Raw genomic sequence first — 22938 nt, 5'->3', positions numbered from 1 at the left:
CAGATTATCACCTGAGGGCACCTCTGGCTGCAGGGAGCAGGGCTGTCTCTCTCTCTCTCGTGTGTCTTTATCTGTGTGTCTGCCTGTCTGTTTATCTGTGGGTGTGTCTTGCGTTGTGACACTTCTCCATTATCGTCCCTCTACGACAACGTACCTGGAGGGGAAGGAAAAAAACTCCTGTCCAATTGTGCCTGAGCTGGGTGTGACCCTTTTCAAGAATGTCAAACAAAGACAGGGAGAGGTAGGGAGAGAGAGAGCCTGCCTGCTGAATGGAGGGACTGTCATGCCTGTAGGTTTCCCACAGTCAACATTACACCAACAGCACTCTAGTGAGGACAGGACATAGCTTACCTGGTTTCCTCTGAGAGTGAGACAGGACATACCTTACCTGGTTTCCCTACTGAGGGTGAGGACAGGACATAGCTTACCTGGTTTCCACTGAGGGTGAGGACAGGACATACCTTACCTGGTTTCCCTACTGAGGGTGAGGACAGGACAACCTTACCTGGTTTCCATACTGAGGTGAGACAGACATCTCCTTGGAACGGTGGGAAGCTGAGTGGTATATTATATTTCACTATGACCTTGGATTCATTGGATGGTTTCAGGGAATGTGCTGTAGTAGTGTTGTCTAGGGTCTTCTCCTACCTGGGATGTGAATAGCTATCGCTGATTTTCTTTTGTTTTACACCTGTCCTAGTTAACGGAGGAGTAGGTTTCAACTCGAGGCCGTCCGAAGCAACCGGTGGGAGTTGACTGGAGTTGATGTGAAATCGTCTCGTTCAGGTGAGCGTGTCCCCCTGTTAGAGGAGCTAAGCCTTATCTTCCATGTTAGGATGGGACTGAATAGACCCTCTGTTTTCTTAGTAGGTCAGTAAGTGTATAGAGACCCTCCAGCTAGGCTTTTCTGAACGCTCTCGCGGTTGATTTATAGTACTGTAACTGGCCTAAACTCAAACTATGAAGGATCTCTGGCACTTTAGCTGGATATTCCATGTGAAGTCATCAGCATTTAACTACAAAGCGTAATTACCATATTGGTTTAAATGGGACTATAAAAATCTCACCAAATGTAATCAGAGTTTAAAGATACATCTTGACTGGTTTTATTTACTCTAAGGAGAGCATGTACTCATGGAAACGGATTGCTTTACAGTTAACAGTGCCAGTCACAGTTCTTTGGGATATCTAGTGGTGTGTGTGTGGGTGTATGGAATGAGGAAAAAACTATATTTATCCTCCCTTTCACCTTTGGCCTCCTATTCTGCACTTAGCTGTAAATTAACGACCAAACGGTCATTTTCGGGGTTAAAATCTAAAGGTCATCTTTGATAAATTAGAGCCATTGTTTTTCAATCATTAAACTACTCTTTGAGTTGAGCATACGGTCTGTTCTAGGTTCTGCCTTAATGATGTCTCTGTATACAAGTATAACGTATTTTCCCGCTAGGTCATAGTCTGCGTACCACTTTTGCGTGCGTATTTTATCTCATCATGCACGTCAAAGATAAGAAATCACTCCTAGTTCATTTATACTTCTCTACCGACAAACATTTCTCATGCTTGAGAAAGTTGATGAAAAGTACGATACCAGTACAGTTGAACCCTGTGCCCCTGTACGTGTGTGAGAGAGAGAGAGAGTGGCGGAGAGACACAGAGAGGAGAGAAATAGATGGACAGAGACCAGAGGGGGAGAGAGAGAATGAAACGGAGAGAGACCAGGGAGAGAGAGAAATAAACGGAGAGAGACCAGGGAGAGAGAGAAAGAAATAGAGAGCCAGAGGGAGAGAGAGAAAGAAACAGAGAGAGACCAAGGAGAGAGAGAGAGAGAGAAAGAAACAGAGAGAGACCAGAGGGGGAGAGAGAAAGAAACAGAGAGAGACCAGGGAGAGAGAGAAAGAAACAGAGAGAGACCAGAGGGAGAGAGAGAAAGAAACAGAGAGACCAGAGGGGGAGAGAGAGACAAAGAAACACAGAGAGACCAGAGGGATAGATAGAAAGAAACAGCGAGACCAGAGGGAGAGAGAGAAAGAAACAGAGAGAGACCAGAGGGGGAGAGAGAGACAAAGAAACAGAGAGAGGCCAGAGGGATAGAGAGAAAGAAACAGAGACCAGAGGGAGAGAGAGAGAAAGAAACAGAGAGAGACCAGAGGGAGAGAGAGAAAGAAACAGAGAGACCAGAGGGAGAGAGAGAAAGAAACAGAGAGAGACCAGAGGGAGAGAGATAAAGAAACAGAGAGAGACCAGAGGGAGAGAGAAAGAAACAGAGAGACCAGAAGGAGAGAGAAAGAAACAGAGAGAGACCAGAGGGACCAGAGGGAGAGAGAGAAAGAAACAGAGAGACCAGAGGGAGAGAGAGAAAGAAACAGAGAGAACCAGAGGGAGAGAGAGAAAGAAACAGAGAGACCAGAGGGAGAGAGAGAAAGGAACATCCCCTTACAATTTGCAGACAGAGTGTGCTTTGTCATGTTCTTCATTGACTGAATGTCTGAATCCCCAGATAATCTTCAACATCAGAATGCTAACAATACAAAATATCTTCCTTATCAGCGGTGTCTGGCAGTACACCACTGATGCACACTGCTCATCGCTCTATGGACCAGTCCGACGAGACTAGGTTGTCTACCATGGGTGCTAGTAAAGGATACATTGTAATGTTCCCCATGTGAAAATTGTCTTAGACACACAGTACTGCTGTATACAAAATAAACACTGTACATTGCATCCTCAACATAATACATACTGTACATTGCAGTGGCATACTAACACGGCTCAGTTGGACTTATTGCTGTTTAGGTGTTTGATAGACAGGTGTTTGATAGAACAGGTGTTTGATAGACAGGTGTTTGATAGACAGGTGTTTGATAGACAGGTGTTTGATAGAACAGGTGCTTGATAGGTCGTTTTGTATCTGATGTAGTAAAACAAAGAAACATACAGGTGCTCAGGCTAGGTAGCGCCAGTATACATTACGCTTGGTGCCATAATATTATCTTTGAATCACAAAGCAATTGCGTCACAGATGTGTAATCAGTGCAAGATAAGGTTAAACGCATAGACATAGAATTACTAGAAAGGACATTGTCCATCAGACCACAGCAATTGAACTAGTATTTGATTTCTGTGGTTAAAAGGTTGTTTTGTTGTTCCATTTCAAACTGTAGATGTGTTTGGTTGGTGGTTCCATTGTCTCCATGTTGAAGTCATTGTGATGTGGCGTTGTTGTTGTGTTTTTTGCGGGGCAGTGAAATGTGCTGAGTCGTGCTCTGACTCCCCAGAACACTGCAGAGAGCCCCGGGATGTGCTGACATCAGCAGTGATGTCATCAAAAGGGTCCCCATGGGGGCAACGAGTCTCTCACTCTCTCTCTCACACACACACACACACACACACACAAGAGTGAAAGACTAAATGACAAGAATAATAAATAGTCTGCACTTGTTTAGTGGCGTGTGTCTGTTTTTGTGTGTCTGTGTGTGTGTGTGTGTGTGTGTGTCATCAGAATCTGCCCAGGGCCATAGAGGCCCCTATTGATGTTGTTGACAGTATTCAGTAGTAGTGTGTTTTCCCTTCACATAAATCAGTCAACGAGATTCAGCCGCGGGACTATTTATTTATTGAGTGGATGGTTGGGGGGCTGAACATTATTACAAATAATTTGTAGACTGTAAATTGACCCCCAAAAGCCCAAACAGATATAATATTTCACTAAGACATAGTCATTTCAAACCTTGCTTACGTTTGTATACGTCACGTCTCTCTATGACGCATGGGAATACTTGGGAACAGATTTCCAAATGTAAATCACTTGGAGCTGATTTCCAGGTGTTTTTACAGTCTTATGTCCAACAATAAATAAATAAAACCACCCTTTGGGGAACCCTGCTGTATGTCCTCACTGCCACCTGGGAGTCGAAGAACTCTATAACTCTTTAACCATGACTGGACCACTAGTGGTTGGGATCTGTTTCAACTCTGACCTCGGTTTAGAAAAAACTACAAAGAAAAAAAGAGTAGTCCGTGATTTACTGGGATATGTTGCTAGGCTACAGCCCCTGGATTCCATTGACTACCACTGCCAGTGATGTTTTCTCTGCTGACGTGTGTGTGTGTGTGTGTGTGTGTTGGACTAGGTGTGGGGAAGCATTGTGAGAAAGGGGGTGAAGGCCATTGTGTCAATATTTGTATTGGAAATAAAGAACTGGATGTGCACTTTACTGGAGTGACCTAGGCTATACACACCCACACTATCTACATGACCTACAGGACTGGTGTCCAATGAACTCATCGCCTCATGTTGTAAAATGGTATCAAATCTGACTGATAGTGAATGAATGCACTCTTGACATCTGGAACTAGCGATTTATGAGCAATATATCATGATCAATTCCTGGTTATCTGGTTCATAAATAAAGTACATGAAAATAAAGACTGGCTACTTTACCTTGCTCTGTTACCCAATTGTAAGTTCAACCCCTTCCTCTTAAAAATGGAATCCTTATTGGTTAAATTGCCAGGTCAGTTTGTAATTAGAACAAAAAGAACAATGAACACAGTTTTTGTCTTGGACATCAATGCACGCGCAATAGAACAGCAGAATAGTGTACTGCAATTTGTTTTACCACTTTGGGCGACACTACTCACCTCTTGTTGACAAAACAAACAATAACAGCAGCCGTGGGGCAGACAGTGGCTCTGTTTCCCCTACTGCGGATTCCATCTTTAAGGGGCAATCTGTGATTTGATACTTCCATTTCTGGACTTAAATTAATGATATATACATTTTCCTTATCCCATTGTTTCTTAAAGAATATAACTTTTATAAATGCCTTATTAGCTTAGTTCAACTGCCGAACCCCCATCAGAACCCAAAATATAAACTTGTTTGTTTTACTCTGTTGTTTGTAAACTGTGTACTTGTAAACAAACACTGTGTTGCTTCAAAAAATGGTTAAAGCTGCAGTATGTAGCTTTGTGCCGACTCGACAGAATTCAGATAAAAATGTGAGTTATACATTTACATTTTACATTTTAGTCATTTAGCAGACGCTCTTATCCAGAGCAACTTACAGTTTAGTGAGTGCATACATTTTTCATACAGATCTGTCATTGTCATTGAAGCAATTCTGATAAGTGGTGAATCCATTCCATGTGCACTATTTCTCTGCTTCCTCTCTTTAAGTTTCCTTTTTGCGCTTTGTGTTTCGTACACCAGCTTCAAACTGTTAAAAATTCGAAAATATATTTCACAGCGTTTTAGATGGTACAATGATTGCATGTAAACAATGTTTTTGAGGTGCTGGATATAAAAACATATATTCAGCAAATGATTGAAAGATACTGCACACTGCAATCTTGCTCCCATGTGTTTTATTGGCGACATCGTTTCCACTTTACTTTAGGTCTTCATCAGGCCTCACTTGATAACAGTGGTGGCTGGTGGCACTTTAAATCAGAGGAGGAGAGCATAGTATGGCTGGAACGGAATAAATGGAATGGTATCCAACACTTGTTCCATGTGTTTGTAAGCATTCCATTCACACCATTTCAGCCATTACTATGAGCCGTCCTCCCTCACCAGCCTCCTCTGTTTGACAACATGTGATACCTATTGACACGTGTTTTCTAACGTAACCCTCCTCTCCCACCCCAGTGTTGTCAGGATGATTGACACCCTATACGAGTGGATCTGGTGGGACCGCATCTGGCTGCCTGTCAACCTGACCTGGGCGGACCTAGAGGACCGAGATGGACATGTCTACGCCGAAAGCCTCTGACCTCTATGTGACGTTGCCTTATGCCATAGCCTTCCTACTGGTCAGATACCTGTTCGAAAGGTGAGCTGGCTGACATATAGGGCAGTTTCCCGGACAAAGTTTAAGCCTTGACTAAGAAACATGTTTTCCTGTAGTCCTGTATGGCTCAGTTAGTAGAGCATGGCGCTTGCATTGCCAGGATTGAGGGTTCGATTTCCGGGACCACCCATACGTAAAATGTATGCATGCATGACTGTAAGTGGCTTTGGATAAAAGTGTCTTACTAAATGGTATCTACAGAGCCGTGGAAAAGTATTTGGCCCCTTTCTGATTTTCTCTATTTTTACATATTTTTGATGCTGAATGTTATCAGATCTTCAACCAAAACCTAATATTAGATAAAGGGAACCTGAGTTTACAAATAACACAAAAGATTTATGCTTATTTTATTGATTTAATTAAAAAAGTTAAGCAACACCCAATTCCCCGGTGTGAAAAAGTAATTGCCCCCTTACATTCAATAACTGGTTGTGCCACCTTTAGCTGCAATGACTGCAACCAAACGCTTCCTGTAGTTGTTGATCAGTCTCTCACGTCGCTGTATAGGAATTTTTACCCACTCTTCCATGCAGAACTGCTTTAACTCAGCAACATCTGTAGAATTCTCTGATACAGAGCAGAATTCATGATTCATTCTATTAAGGCAAGTGGTCCAGGTTCTGAGGCAGCAAAGCATCCCCAAACCATCAAACTACCACCACAGGTTCTTACTGTGGAATGCCGTGTTTGGTTTTTGCCAGACATAATGGGACCCATTATGTTTATGAAAGAAATTAAATAAGTATGTAATTGTTGTGTTATTTGTTCACTCAGGTTCCCTTTATCTTGGTTTTGGTTGAAGAGCTGATAACATTCAGTACAAAAAAATATGCAAAAGTAGAGAAAATTAGAAATGGGGCAAATACTTTTTCACAGCCCTGTATAATATTATAGTTTGTTCAATGGAGATTTTCCGTTGAAATGGTTTCTAGTCCAGGACTATGCTGTGTCCAGAGAACCGGCTCGTACTCTGTACTGTTCATATACTACTAAACCATGTTTAGATCAAACCTCTACCTCACTGTCCCCCTACACTGTAGAATTCCCTCTCATCAGATACCAGTTTGAAAGGAGAGCTCGCTGAACAGAAAAGCCCCTTTTATAGGTTGCTACAGGGAAGTAGATATTAAGTTACAATTTCACCTGCTTTGGTACTGTGTGTGAGTGTGTGTGAGTGTGTGTGTGTGTCTTTATCCCCTCGCATGTGCTTGTCTATGTGTGTGTGTGCATAGTGCATATGTGTTTGTGAGCATGTGCACTTGTGTGTGTGTGTATTTAAGTCTAGAGGATCACTCTAGTCTCACCATTAGAAATGCGGTCAGATATATTGGCACCCTTGCATGATTCACTATTTCTTCAGAAATAAGTTGTTATTGAAAATACTTCTGGTGTTACAGGTGTATTTGTTTGATTTACAACATCAAAAATGAAATTGAGATTTTTCTCAAAAGAATGGCTTGGACTAAATTATTCAAAATTCAAGTTAATTTGGTTGGAGGCAATGATTCTCATTTAGTGTGTAGTTCATCTCACCTGTGGTGACTTGCATGTGCATATAAGGTAAAAACAAGGTAAAAATTCAACCGGTTTTGAAAAGAAAAAAAGGGAATATTCTGCTCCATTGTAAAGTCCAATATATTTGACCGCATCTGTATGTTGTCCCCCAGGTTGATAGCCACGCCTCTAGCCACCTCAGTGGGGATCCGGGAGAAGGCCAGACTGAGAGTAGCAGACAACCCTATCCTGGAGCTCTACTACCGCTCCCACTCCAGAACCCCTGGCCAGGTATTAACCTACTACCTCTCCCACTCCAGAACCCCTGGCCAGGTATTAACCTACTACCTCTCCCACTCCAGAACCCCTGGCCAGGTATTAACCTACTACCTCTCCCACTCCAGAACCCCTGGCCAGGTATTAACCTACTACCTCTCCCACTCCAGAACCCCTGGCCAGGTATTAACTTACTACCGCTCCCACTCCAGAACCCCTGGCCAGGTATTAACCTACTACCTCTCCCACTCCAGAACCCCTGGCCAGGTATTAACCTACTACCTCTCCCATTCCAGAACCCCTGGCCAGGTATTAACCTACTACCTCTCCCACTCCAGAACCCCTGGCCAGGTATTAACTTACTACCTCTCCCACTCCAGAACCCCTGGCCAGGTATTAACCTACTACCTCTCCCACTCCAGAACCCCTGGCCAGGTATTAACCTACTACCGCTCCCACTCCAGAACCCCCTGGCCAGGTATTAACCTACTACCTCTCCCACTCCAGAACCCCTGGCCAGGTATTAACCTACTACCTCTCCCACTCCAGAACCCCTGGCCAGGTATTAACCCTACTACCTCTCCCACTCCAGAACCCCTGGCCAGGTATTAACCTACTACCTCTCCCACTCCAGAACCCCTGGCCAGGTATTAACCTACTACCTCTCCCACTCCAGAACCCCTGGCCAGGTATTAACCTACTACCTCTCCCACTCCAGAACCCCTGGCCAGGTATTAACCTACTACCTCTCCCACTCCAGAACCCCTGGCCAGGTATTAACCTACTACCTCTCCCACTCCAGAACCCCTGGCCAGGTATTAACCCTACAGTGTCAATATTACAAATCACATTTACACCTTTTACATGTAGACCTGATTATTAGTGTCAATATCAAACGTCATTACACTATGAGATTAAATACATTCTAATAGCCTGAATAGTACAAACCCTGCCCATCTGGCACTCTGGTCAAACCCTGCCCATCTGGCACTCTGGTCAAACCCTGCCCATCTGGCACTCTGGTCAAACCCTGCCCATCCGGCACTCTGGTCAAACCCTGCCCATCCGGCACTCTGGTCAAACCCTGCCCATCCGGCACTCTGGTCAAACCCTGCCCATCTGGCACTCTGGTCAAACCCTGCCCATCTGGCACTCTGGTCAAACCCTGCCCATCTGGCACTCTGGTCAAACCCTGCCCATCTGGCACTCTGGTCAAACCCTGCCCATCCGGCACTCTGGTCAAACCCTGCCCATCCGGCACTCTGGTCAAACCCTGCCCATCCGGCACTCTGGTCAAACCCTGCCCATCCGGCACTCTGGTCAAGCTCAATCAAAGACTAATGCTAGTCAAACTCAATCAATCAACCCCAAATTCCCAGGTTTTCCTGAAATCATGGTTGGAGGATTCTGGATTCCTCCTGATCCCTGGAGTCTTCCAACTCGGTTTCAGAAAAATAAATACAAATAATTACCAGATATTTGCAAGCCTAGTTAACACTCAATTATTCAAAAGAAAACTAATATTTTGTGAACCCAGGTCTGATGGCTAGTGTCAGGAGACAAACAGCTGTTGTTTTGAGAATATACATGGATTAGGTCTTCTGCTAAATTGGTTTTACCCCATCTGATGCTCTGACCAACTCAGTGGCCTTGTGGTTAGAGTGTCGGCCCTGAGATTGGAAGGTTGGGGATTTGATCCCTGGTCTAAGTCATACCAAAGAATACAAATATTTCCTGATGTCTCTCCGCTAGGGAGTCAGCATTAAGGAGATGGATTTGGGGTATGGCCCTGCGATATAAATTCAAGTTAATTTGGTGCATTCAAGTTAGTTCACCTGTCCAGGGGGTGTACTTGTATGTCCAGATGCTACAGGTATAGGATAGGCCATTCTGGCTCAGTCAGGGGTAGTAACATACACACAGTGCATTGGGAAAGTATTCAGACCCCTTGACTTTTTCCACATTTTGTTACGTTACAGCCTTATTCTAAAATTGATTAAATAAAACATTTTCCTCATCAATCTACACGCAATACTGCATAATGACAAATCAAAAACAGGTTTTTAGAAATGTTTGCAAATTTATTAAAGTTAAAAAACATAAATACCTTATTTACATAAGTATTCAGACCCTTTGCTATGAGACTCGAAATTGAGCTCCGGTGCATCCTGTTTCCATTGATCATCCTTGAGATGTTTCTACAACTTGATTGGAGTCCACATGTGGTAAATTCAATCGATTGGACATGATTTGGAAAGGCACACACCTGTCTATTTAAGGTCCCACAGTTGACAGTGCATGCCAGAGCAAAAACCAAGCCATGAGGTTGAAGGAATTGTCCATAGAGCTCCGAGGCAGGATTGTGTCAAGGCACAGATCTGGGGAAGGGTACCAAAACATTTCTGCAGCATTGAAGGTCCCCAAGAAAACAGTGGCCTCCATCGTTCTTAAATGGAAGAAGTTTGGAACCAACAAGACTCTTCCTAGAGCTGGCCACCCGGCCAAACTGAGCAATCGGGGAGAATGGCCTTGGTCAGGGAGGTGACCAGAGTTCCTCTGTGGAGATGGGAGAACCTTCTAGAAGGACAACCATCTCTGCAGCACTCCACCAATCAGGCCTTTATGGTAGAGTGGCCAGACGGAAGCCACTCCTCAGTAAAAGGCACATGACAGGCTGCTTGGAGTTTGCCAAAAGGCACCTAAAGGACTCTCAGACTATGAGAAACAAGATTCTCTGGTCTGATGAAACCAAGATTGAACTCTTTGGCCTGAATGCCAAGCGTCACGTATGGAGGAAACCTGGCACCATCCCTACGGTGAAGCATGGTGGTGGCGGCAACATGCTGTGGGGATGTTTTTCAGCGGCAGCTTCTGGGGAAACTAGTCAGGATCGAGGGAAAGATGAACGGAGCACAGTACAGAGATCTTTGAGCGCTCAGGACCTCAGACTGGGGCGAAGGTTCACCTTCCAACAGGACAATGACCGTAAGTACACAGCCAAGACAACGCAGGGAGTGGCTTCTGGGACAAGTCTCTGAATGTCCTTGAGTGGCCCAGCCAGAGCCCGGATTTGAACCCGATCGAACATCTCTGGAGAAACCTGAAAATAGCTTTGCAGCGACGCTCTCCATCCAACCTGACAGAGCTTGAGAGAAGAATGGGAGAAACGCCCCAAATACAGGTGTGCTAAGCTTGTAGCATCATACCCAAGAAAACTCGAGGCTGTAATCGCTGCCAAAGGTGCTTCAACAAAGTACTGAGTAAAGGGTCTGAATATTTTACCAGTCAAAGTTTGACACGCCTACTCATTCAAGGGTTTTTCTTTAATTGTACTATTTTACATTGTAGAATAATAGTGAAGACATCAAAACTATTAAATAACACATATGGAATCGTAGTAACCAAAAAAGTGTTAAACAAATCAAAATATATTTGAGATTTGAGATTCTTCAAATAGCCACCCTTTGCCTTGATGACAGCTTTGCACACTTTTGGCATTCTCTCAACCGGCTTCACCTGGAATGCTTTTCCAACGGTAAAAGCTATAGCGAATTTGGTGACGTCTGATGCACCCCAACTTATTAAAGTCAACTTAGTAGCCGTCCACATAAGGGTTAGTAGTCCTCTGTTTAGCTGGCAGCTGGCGCTAATCAAACACACTTGGCTCTGAACTCTTATGTGTGTGTGTTTATGTGTGTATGTGTGTGTGTGTGTGTGTGTGTGTGTGTACGTCTCCCAGGCAGTTATAGATGGTCTGTCTAAGAAGAGCGGCTGGTCCGTTAGGCAGGTGGAGCGCTGGTTCAGAAAGAGAAGAAACCAGGATCGTCCCGGAGTACTGAAGAAGTTCAGAGAGGCTAGGTAAAACGGGTGTAAGTGTGTAAGTGTGTGTGTGCTTGAGCACATGTGGGAGATAGAATGCTTATGCCACATTTTCACCTTCCCCTGTCTGTCTGTCTTGCAGTTGGAGGTTTGTGTTCTATCTGTTGGCGTTAATTGGAGGAGTTATGTCCCTGTATGATGTGAGTATACCCTAGTGATCCTCTGCTTCACAAACACAAGTCTTTACAAGCTAGCAATTCGGCGTGTGTCGAGAGATGTCAAGTTGTGGAGTGAGGTTACGGTATTTTAACTCTGTTACATTCAGTACCAAAAACACGCACCGCTACAAATTCCTACTAACACTTTATGATATGTTATACATAAAAAATTGACATAATCAAAGTAGAACTTTAACAGGTTGTCCCGGGTAAAAGCAGGGAGGAGGGTCAAAATGGAAGACTCAATTGCTGGATAAAAATATTATCTGAGCTGAGCTGAAATTGAGAACTTCTCTTCAGTCATTCTGCCCTGAAGTGAAGGAGGGGAGAGGGGGAAGAGGAGAGGAGAGGACAGAGAGATGAGCTCTATGGGAATTTGACGGTGATGGCTTCAGCAAGTGCCTGTAGGCCTCTAGCCAATGCCTGTACCAACAGTTTAAATTGAAAGCATCGTGATGAGATTGTCCTGTAATGTTCTTTAAAGATTTCACTGCATGTTTTTCCTTTGTTTTTTGTATTTCAGAAAGAATGGTTTTATGACACACGGGAAGTGTGGAACAGCTTTCCTAAACAGGTGTGTATGTATGCGTGCGTATCGTGTATATGTGTGTGAGTGTGGACATGTGTGTGTTCTGGTCATTAGGCCTACTGCTGAGCCATTAGTGCTTTTTGAGGTCAGTTCGGTTTCGGTTTGATTATTTAAAAAATGATCAGATTTTTCGGTTAGATTTTTGGAAACATAAAAATGTATGCATTATGTGGATTGAATGCTGAAACAACACAGAATAAAACAATGAATAACAGTCCCATGATGGTAGCGACGGCCTATTACGGCTTATTATTCACAATACTTTACTTTCATAACATATTTTGGGGGCTTATTTTGGACCTAAGCTTGTCACCTGTCTTCCTGCCTTTGGGACAACGGCTCCCATTGTTAGGGCGGAGACATGAGCATCTTGTCATTATATACAGATCTCTGCCCACACCGACCGGACAAGGAGGCATATAGAATATTGGTGGGTTGGAAACTACAACTCCCAACAGGCTTGATCTGATTTCTCTATAGAGACACTTCACATTGAGCTCACAGAATACATTCAAATAATTGAACCAACGTTCGTCAATTAGTTGTAAAAAATAAATAATTAATAGCTCAGCACTACTGGTGATTTACCAGAGAGATTTCTAAGAGCTCTCACTCTCCCTTTACTCTTCTAATGTGTCTCCACACCAGTAGAACTAACCAGGAAGAACAACAACACATCATACTTGAACAGCCTCAACTCTTGGCTAACATTTTCACGCAATGTCCAGATTTACGAATTTGCTCACAAATAAAACATATAAAACTTGTCTAATACTTATTCTCAGGTCCAAAACACACACACATATACACACAGGTCCATATTTAGTAGTGAGACTATTTATTTTTTAATTTACTTGATTTATTTTTAACATGTGGGGGAATGTGTGTATGGTTTAGATTGCTGTTCAATCTTTACTGGGTGCCAGGTCCTAATCAAAGGAATGATGATATCACCCAAACTGGAACGGCGAGGCTAGGATAATGTTTGATCAGGCTCCACACCTAACAATGTTGTTTGGGGTTTAAAGCAGATCTAAGTAGATACAGGCCACGTCCCAGATGGCGCCCCATATGGGCCCTGGTCAAACGTAGTGCACTACATTAGGACTAGGGTGTCATTTGGGATGAAGACATAGTTTATAGAGAGATGTTGGATGTGCTTTATGTGATCATATTTGCAACAAAGAATTCAACACAGTTGGTAACTACCTGGTATCCAAGTTGTAGGCCTACTTAGAAGGGCTCGTGTTGATGAATCCCCCAAAATAAAAAGTGGTTATTAGGCAGACTAATTATTATGCAATTATAATTTTAACCATGTAGTTGCTAAGTAAAACCAGGTGAAATAGCTGGAGTGTAAATCACCATGTAGCTCTGGGGCCGTATGTGTCAAGGGTCTCTAAATAGGAGTGCTGATCTAGGATCAGGTCCCCTCTATCCATGTGTTTTTTTTTCATTGTGATCTAAAAAGGCTAAACTGATCTTAAATCAGCACTTCTACTCTAAGATGCTTGATAGCTATACAACCCCTGATTTCTTTGCCCCAGCTAGAGACACTGTCTCCCCTCCGAAATGGCACCCTATTCACTATTTAGTGCACTACTTTGAACAGAGCCCTTTGCACTATATAGGGAATAGGGTGCCATTTCTGATGCAAACACTCAGACAAAGGAGAAGGGCTTTGGAGAGCTCTTTGTTTTGAGTCCATTCTGTGGGACTGTGATTCATTCATGGCACTGTAGGATCATGTTACCTGTTACTGGTGTTTATCTCTCCCTCTCTCTACACACATCTCATTATCTTTCCCTCCCCGTTCTCTCTGTCTCTCTCTGTCTCCCTCTCTCTGTCTCCCTCTCTCTCTGTCTCCCTCTCTCTCTGTCTCTGTCTCTGTCTCCCTCTCTCTCTGTCTCTGTCTCTGTCTAGACTATGCTGGATTCTCAGTACTGGTACTACATGCTGGAGATGAGCTTCTATGGTTCTCTTCTCTTCAGAGTCACCTTTGATGTCAAGAGGAAGGTGAGAGTCGGGGATCCCAGTCCCTGCCAGCCCCTATGGCTTTTCTCAAGCTCTGCTTTCTTTCGCATACCCCTGCATTATCTTCCACTCTAACCCGTTTACCTGCTTCTCATAAGATGGAAAAACAAAAGCGGTACTAAAGCTCTGCTTTCTCCACGCAGTTCCCCTACTCCAGTTCTAATTAAATGGCGGCCTGCCACCTCTGGCCAGCGAGGCATTAAATGTCTTATGGAGATGAAAAGTACAAAGTGTGTAGAAATGACCATATCAGGAAATCAACAAAGTATTTTTAATAAATAGTAAATTGCAGTTGGCTCCTCATAAGCAATTACAGTTCATTATCATTTCCACTATATGACACACACGATTAGCCGTTTTATTAGTTGGTCCAACATGCCTGACATTGTCCATCTGCCTGCTGAGTTATGCATGTAACACTATCAGGTCATTTTGAGGACACGTAGTAGGATAACAACAGTGCCAACAGAAACAACAACAACAACAGGTGATGATCTTTGTTGTGCGTTGTGTTGTCTCCTCTAGGACTTTAAGGAACAGATCATCCACCATTTGGCCACCCTGACACTGCTGTCCTTCTCTTGGTGTGTCAACTACATCCGCATAGGAACCCTGGTGATGCTCATTCACGATGCCTCCGACGTCTTACTAGAGGTCTGCTACCACATGGAGTGTGTGTGTGGGCCTGTGTGGGCCTGTGTGGGCCTGTGTGTGTGTGTGTGTGTGTGTGTGTGTGTGTGTGTGTGTGTGTGTGTGTGTGTGTGTGTGTGTGTGTGTGTGTGTGTGTGTGTGTGTGTGTGTGTGTGTGTGTGTGTGTGTGTGTGTGTGTGTGTGTGTGTGTGTGTGTGTGTGTGTGTGTGTGTGTGTGTGTGTGTGTGTGTGTGTGTGTGTGTGTCTGTGGCAGACACTTTAATCCAAAGCAACGGTTACGTCCCAAATGGCCACCTGTTAAACGTAGGGCTCCTGACAAAAGTAGTGCACTGAAGTGAATAGGGTGCCATTTAGAAGACACCCATAGATTGAGCTGTGCAGTATGATAGCGGGGAGACTCATTGCGTGGTTTTCTCTCTCTACCCCAGTCTGCCAAGTTGTTTAACTACGCCAAATGGGAGAGAACCTGCAACAGTCTCTTTGTGGTGTTTGCTATTGTGTTCATGGTAACCCGACTGATCATCTTCCCATTCTGGTAAGGCAACTGACAAGCCCTAGGTGTGTGTGTGTGTGTCGCTCTCTATTATATGTTTACCAGTTGGCACACAGGAGGAGTAATTGTCAGGTGAATGTCTTTGTCTCGTGAGCGCTCAGTGATACAGAAGCCAATATTTATTGAATTATGTTCTGTCTGTCTCTCCTGTTAGAAACAATCAACCATCTCATTTCACTCTGAAAGGCCAAACAAAGAGACGTTGAGCTTTGCGAGAGTACAAAACATAATGTTCTGTTCTCTGCAGAGAAAATAAACAAACCTTTCTTTTTTTCCCCCCCACATATTTTAATTATTTCCCCCCCTGCTCTGTAGTCACAAATAAATAAAAAAGAAAGAAGGTTTATGTTTGGTCAGGTTCAGGTTGTCCCTTCCTGTTTCAGTCTGGTGCCTATTGAATACGACCCAGTGTTTCTGCAACTGATTCATCTTTCCTGAGTCAGACAACAATTCATTTGAATTGAATGAGAACGAAAGGTGAAAAGCTACAGATAGTTCCATAGTATTTACCTGGTTATTTCAATAATGATAAAGCCCTGTAAAGCAAAGGTTAGCCATTATTTTCCTTCACAACGGCTTGTGATTAGTAGGCATGAAAAGCTAAACATTTTGAATAGGAAAAAGAGCCTTATTGGATTCTTATTGGTTATACTGCCTCTGCTTCACGTCCTTCCATCCACACTGAACACCACCCAGAACAAGTTTACATGTTTAACAGAGTAAAATGCACCATCTTCATCATCATCATCATTGTTTGTATTGTTTCTGTAATTCCAGGCTGATCCACTGTACATGGGTGTACCCCACCCTCCAGTACCCCGCTCTTTGGATACTACTTCTTCAATGTGATGCTGCTGGTCCTCCTGTTCCTACACATCTTCTGGGCCTACCTCATCCTGAGAATGGTCAAGAAGTTCCTCTTCGGCAAAGTGAGTCATCTTTTTGTCAGTGTTTTTTTTACATTCTTCATCCATTCCCTTTATGACGTCCATCATTTGGTCACAAAGTCACCACTTAAAGCAGGCCTGAATCATACCAGTCTGACACTCAAACCAGTGGTTCCCAAACCGCTCTCTGAGTACCCCCAGTCGTTCCACTTCCATAAAAAGGTGGTCTTCCACTGATCTACCCCAGTACTAGCATACCTGTTTTCATCTGTGGTCCTCTGTAGCTCAGCTGGTAGAGCACGGCGCTTGTAACGCCAAGGTAGTGGGTTCGATCCCCGGGACCACCCATACACAAAAAATAAATAATGTATGCACGCATGACTGTAAGTCGCTTTGGATAAAAGCGTCTGCTAAATGGCATATTATTATTATTTATTATTATCTGGTCAACTAATCATCAAGCCTTTGATTAGTTGGAATTAGGCTTGCTGGTTTTGGGATAAGTCAAATAAGTGGAATGACCTACAGGGGGTCAGGCTACCACTCAGCCCAGTCAAAGCTCTTCTCAGTCCTGGCAGCCCATTGGTGGAACCAGCCTCCCCCTGAAGCTAGAACAGCAGAGTCCCTGCCTATCTTCCGAAAACGTCTGAAACCCTACCTCTTCAAAGCGTACCTTAAATAAATCAAGTATTGACAAGTATTTTCCTACTAGCACTGACTTTGCTGATAACTACTTTATTGACTCAACATGAACTTGCTATGACTGTGATGGTACTTACAAATTGACAGAATACCAACTTGATGATTAGTTGACCAGAGCTTGATGATTAGTTGACCAGAGGTTGATGATTAGTTGACCAGAGCTTGATGATTAGTTGACCCGAGGTTGATGATTAGTTGACCAGAGGTTGATGATTAGTTGACCCGAGGTTGATGATTAGTTGACCAGAGCTTGATGATTAGTTGACCAGAGCTTGATGATTAGTTGACCCGAGGTTGATGATTAGTTGACCAGAGGTTGATGATTAGTTGCCCAGAGGTTGATGATTAGTTGCCCAGAGGTTGATGATTAGTTGACCAGAGGTTGATGATTAGTTGACCAGATGAAACAGGTGTACTAGTACTGGGGTAGATCAGTGAAAAACCATCCTATATAGCTACTGCTGTACACACCTTTTCTATACATATATTAATGTCTCTACACACCATCCTATACAGCACATAGTACCAGTCAAAAGTTTGGACACACCTACTCATTCCAGAGGTTTTCTTTATTTTTACTATTTTCTACATTGTAGAATAATAGTCTGTTCTCTGTCAGATGACTACAGTGTCTGTTCTGTGTCAGATGACTACTGTGTCTGTTCTCTGTCAGATGACTACAGTGTCTGTTCTCTGTCAGATTTTACATTTACATTACATTTTAGTCATTTAGCAGACGCTCTTATCCAGAGCGACTTACAGGAGCAATTAGGGTTAAGTGCCTTGCTCAAGGGCACATTTACGTCATTTAGCAGACGCTCTTGTCCAGAGCGACTCACAAATTGATGCATTCACCCTATAGCCAGTGGGATAACCACTTTACAAATTTTTTTTGGGGGGGTAGAAGGATTACTTTATCCTATCCCAGGTATTCCTTAAAGAGGTGGGGTTTCAAATGTCTCCGGAAGGTGGTGAGCGACTCCGCTGTGTGTGGGGGGTAGAAGGATTACTTTATCCTATCCCAGGTATTCCTTAAAGAGGTGGGGTTTCAAATGTCTCCGAAGGTGGTGAGTGACTCCGCTGTGGGGGGGGTAGAATGATTACTTTATCCTATCCCAGGTATTCCTTAAAGAGGTGGGGTTTCAAATGTCTCCGGAAGGTGGTGAGCGACTCCGCTGTGTGTGTGTGTGTGAACAGTTTTGACTGGGCTGAGCGGGAACTATGCTTCCGCAGAGGAAGGGAGCCAGCAGGCCAGAGGTGGATGAACGCAATGCCCTCGTTTGGGTGTAGGGACTGATCAGAGCCCGAAGGTACAGAGGTGCCGTTCCCTCGCTGCTCCAAAGGCAAGCACCATGGTCTTGTAACGGATGCGAGCTTCAACTGGAAGCCAGTGGAGTGTGCGGAGGAGGGGGTGACGTGAGAGAACTTGGGAAGGTTGAACACCAGACGGGCTGCGGCATTCTGGATGAGTTGTAGGGGTTTAATGGCACATGCAGGGAGGCCAGCCAACAGCGAGTTGCAGTAATCCAGACGGGAGATGACAAGTGCCTGGATTAGGACCTGTGCCGCTTCCTGTGTAAGGCAGGGTCGTACTCTCCGAATGTTGTAGAGCATGAACCTGCAGGAGCGGGTCACCGCCTTGATGTTAGCGGGAGAACGACAGGGTGTTGTCCAGGGTCACGCCAAGGCTCTTCGCACTCTGGGAGGAGGACACAACGGAGTTGTCAACCGTGATGGCGAGATCATGGAACGGGCAGTCCTTCCCCGGGGAGGAAGAGCAGCTCCGTCTTGCCAGGGTTCAGCTTGAGGTGGTGATCCGTCATCCATACTGATATGTCTGCCAGACATGCAGAGATGCGATTCGCCACCTGGTTATCAGAAGGGGGAAAGGAGAAGATTAGTTGTGTATCGTCAGCGTAGCAATGATAGGAGAGGCCGTGTGAGGATATGACAGAGCCAAGTGACTTGGTGTATAGGGAGAAAAGGAGAGGGCCTAGAACTGAGCCCTGGGGGACACCAGTGGTGAGAGCACGTGGTGCGGAGACAGCTTCTCGCCACGCCACTTGGTAGGAGCGACCGGTCAGGTAGGACGCAATCCAGGAGTGAGCCGCGCCGGAGATGCCCAGCTCGGAGAGGGTGGAGAGGAGGATCTGATGGTTCACCGTATCAAAGGCAGCAGACAGGTCTAGAAGGACAAGAGCAGAGGAGAGAGAGTTAGCTTTAGCAGTGCGGAGAGCCTCCGTGACACAGAGAAGAGCAGTCTCAGTTGAATGACCAGTCCTGAAACCTGATTGGTTTGGATCAAGAAGGTCATTCTGAGAGAGATAGCAAGAGAGTTGGCTAAAGACGGCACGCTCAATAGTTTTGGAAAGGAAAGAAAGAAGGGATACTGGTCTGTAGTTGTTGACATCAGTGGGGTCGAGTGTTGGTTTTTTGAGAAGGGGAGCAACTCTCGCTCTCTTGAAGACGGAAGGGACATGGCCAGCGGTCAAGGATGAGTTGATCAGCGAGGTGAGGTAGGGGGAGAAGGTCACCGGAGATGGTCTGGAGAAGAGAGGAGGGGATGGGGTCAAGCGGGCAGGTTGTTGGGCGGCCTGCAGTCACAAGTCGCAGGATTTTATCTGGAGAGAGGAGAAAGAAGTCAAAGCATAGGGTAGGGCAGTGTGAGCAGGACCAGCAGTGTCATTAGACTTAACAAACGAGGATCGGATGTCGTCAACCTTCTTTTCAAAGTGGTTGACGAAGTCATCCACAGAGAGAGGAGGGGGGTGTCTGTTCTCTTGATGAGCCACCAGTGTCTGTTCTCTGTCAGATGACTCCACCAATGTCTGTTCTCTGTCAGATGACTGCAGTGTCTGTTCTGTGTCAGATGACTACTGTGTCTGTTCTCTGTCAGATGACTACAGTGTCTGTTCTCTGTCAGATGACTCCACCAGTGTCTGTTCTCTGTCAGATGACTCCACCAATGTCTGTTCTCTGTCAGATGACTGCAGTGTCTGTTCTCTGTCAGATGACTCCACCAGTGTCTGTTCTCTGTCAGATGACTCCACCAATGTCTGTTCTCTGTCAGATGACTCCACCAATGTCTGTTCTCTGTCAGATGACTCCACCAGTGTCTGTTCTCTGTCAGATGACTACAGTGTCTGTTCTCTGTCAGATGACCACCAGTGTCTCTTCTCTGTCAGATGACTACAGTGTCTGTTCTCTGCCAGATGTCTCCACCAGTGTCTGTTCTCTGTCAGATGACTACAGTGTCTGTTCTCTGCCAGATGACTACAGTGTCTGTTCTCTGTCAGATGACTACAGTGTCTGTTCTCTGTCAGATGACTACAGTGTCTGTTCTCTGTCAGATGACTACAGTGTCTGTTCTCTGTCAGATGACTACAGTGTCTGTTCTCTGTCAGATGACTACAGTGTCTGTTCTCTGTCAGATGACTACAGTGTCTGTTCTGTCAGATGACTACAGTGTCTGTTCTCTGTCAATGTGGTCTAGAATCTAGCTTGTTTTATTGTTTCATTGTTCTCATTCTGTGAATGTAGACTTACTGACTGGGCAGTTAGAACATTGTGCAAGTGTGTGCATGTGTGTGCGAGTGTGTGCATGTGTGTGTGTGTGTGTGTAAGTGTGTTGGGCTTGGCAAGGTGCTTGATCCCTGTCAGCTACGGCAATGGCAGAAAACAGCCAAGGTGCCAGAGGCAATTACTCAACCCCACGAGGTCACAAGGCAACAGTGGGTTGCCATTGGAACCTAATTATTGGGGATTTAGCATTGTGCCTAACATAATTATATTGGTGGAGAGCACAGTGTGACTCAGAACGGTCAGACGGCTCAAGGAGAGAGAATAGAGCCTATATTGGTAAGCCTGAAAGACTGACCTGACCTACCATGGATTAAACTCCAGGTGGTTTTGATTGATCGAAGGCGGCCAACTTTGGGAACTACTGTGTTAGAGATAATGATGGTCTCTGAGGTAGAAAGAGGAATCTTGCTGTATGTTCTGAGTACATTGTTTTTAGGACCATTAATAGATTTCTCTCTCTCTATCTGTCTCTCTGTCTCTCTGTCTCTCTGTCTCTCTGTCTCTCTGTCTCTCTGTCTCTCTCATGACTCCAGATGACCAGAGATGAAAGAAGTGATGAAGAGGATGATGGTGAAGGAAGCAGTCTGACTGAAGAGGAAAAAGAGGAGGGCAGGTATCGTTATGGCAACGGATCTGGAGTGGGCACAAAGGAGGGCAACAACGGCTGCTTCAGACACTTATCTCTCTCAGAGAATGTCTGCTCATCAAAGACTGTTTACTGACCCAGCTCGTGTCGTGATTGCCGGAGCCCTGCACCAAAGGCAGGGAGGGGCGGGATCAAGGTCATAGGAGAAGCTAGAACAACACAAAACAGATTCCATCCCATATGGAAAAACGACAACAATCAGACAAACATTTAGATTTAGATTTCTGACTCTGGAATTTGGAGTGTAGTCTAGTAAAAAAAGAAGTACTTCACAAACAGAAAGAGACCGTTTCCTCTTGGCCTGTAGTTTCTTCCACGTCCCAACTCCTCTCATCTTCAAGGAAAACAATGTTGACGATGGCACAGTTTCACATGGAACCCTCCTCAGACAGCAACGAGATAAAGACCAGAAAACCCAAAACACTAAAACCCTTGTGTTTTTGTTCATTGTCATATTTCATCTGTTCAGTATTGTTGCAGAAAGGTGGTGCGCAAGCATGTCGTAAAACGGTGCCAGGCGGCCGCTCCGCTTGAGCCCTTCATCCATCAAGGCCTGGCTAGGGTTTATAGTTTATGGGCTGCGTTCATTCACTAGCGGCCTACATGTTTTATTTCAACCTCTGCTGGCTATGGGGGTTAGTTATGGACAACCAGGTGATGAATGAGAGCCTATATCACAATGGACTCCTCCTCTCTTCTTCTCTCTCTCTTCTTCTCTCTCTCCTACTCCCTCTCTTCTCTCCTACTCTCTCTCTTCTTCTCTCTTCTTCTCTCTGCTTCTTCTCTCTCTTCTTCTCCCTCTCTTCTTCTCTCTCTTCTTCTTCTCCCCTACTCTCTTCGTCTCTCTCTCTCCTACTCCCTCTCTTCTTCTCTCCTACTCCCTCTTCTTCTCTCTTCTTCTATCTCTTCTTCTCACCTCTTCTTCTCTCCTTCTCTCTCTTCTTCTTCCTCTCTTCTTCTCTCTCTCTCTCTCATTTTACATGTTCGTCATCTCCTCTCATCCCTTTCATGTCTTGCCACAAGCATTTTTATTGAATACAATCAACACTTTTTAGTACTTTATGTACATTTCTTCATATTTCTTAAAAACAACATGCCAATATTTTGCTAATTGATTGATCCATACAGTAACTATGGTCTGTATTTTACAAGTGTAACATTTATTTGATGTAGTATTTAATCATATGATTGTATGAAAACGTGTGAGCCAGAGGAAAAATCCTATGTCATTCAGAATGCTGAAGAAACTTTTACGTAACATTGAAACAAGGTTATGTTACACTGTTTTAATGAAGCACTGTAGAACATTTAGGAGTCACTCACGGTGATGTGTAAAACACATAGGTTAGTATTTGTATGTCTGTTTTTAATTTGCACATCTTCCCCCAAATATGGAAACACATTTATACGGTCTAGTTTGGTTTCTTAAAAGATAACGATTAGGATGTTATAATGAACATCCCACTGTAACTAGAGCTCGCAAGAAGGGCATTTCACTGTACTTGTGCATGTAACCTTGAAACTTGAAACTATAACTGTCTAGTGTAGTGTGTTTTATGTACTGTAATAAACCTGTCTTTGACTAGCACCGTGTGTGTGTGTGTGTGTGTGTCACTCATCTTTCTACTGGTT

At 44.4% G+C, this 22938-nt stretch overlaps 1 pseudogene; it reads left to right on the top strand.

Moving 5' to 3' along the window:
• Window positions 1–438: 438 nt before the first annotated feature.
• Window positions 439–21396, top strand: LOC121561529 (annotated as a pseudogene).
• Window positions 21397–22938: the final 1542 nt, after the last annotated feature.

The sequence above is a fragment of the Coregonus clupeaformis genome, unplaced genomic scaffold, assembly GCF_020615455.1.
Source record: "Coregonus clupeaformis isolate EN_2021a unplaced genomic scaffold, ASM2061545v1 scaf0512, whole genome shotgun sequence".
In the NCBI taxonomy this organism is placed as follows: Eukaryota; Metazoa; Chordata; class Actinopteri; order Salmoniformes; family Salmonidae; genus Coregonus; species Coregonus clupeaformis.
This window is presented reverse-complemented; position numbering and strand designations above follow the sequence as displayed.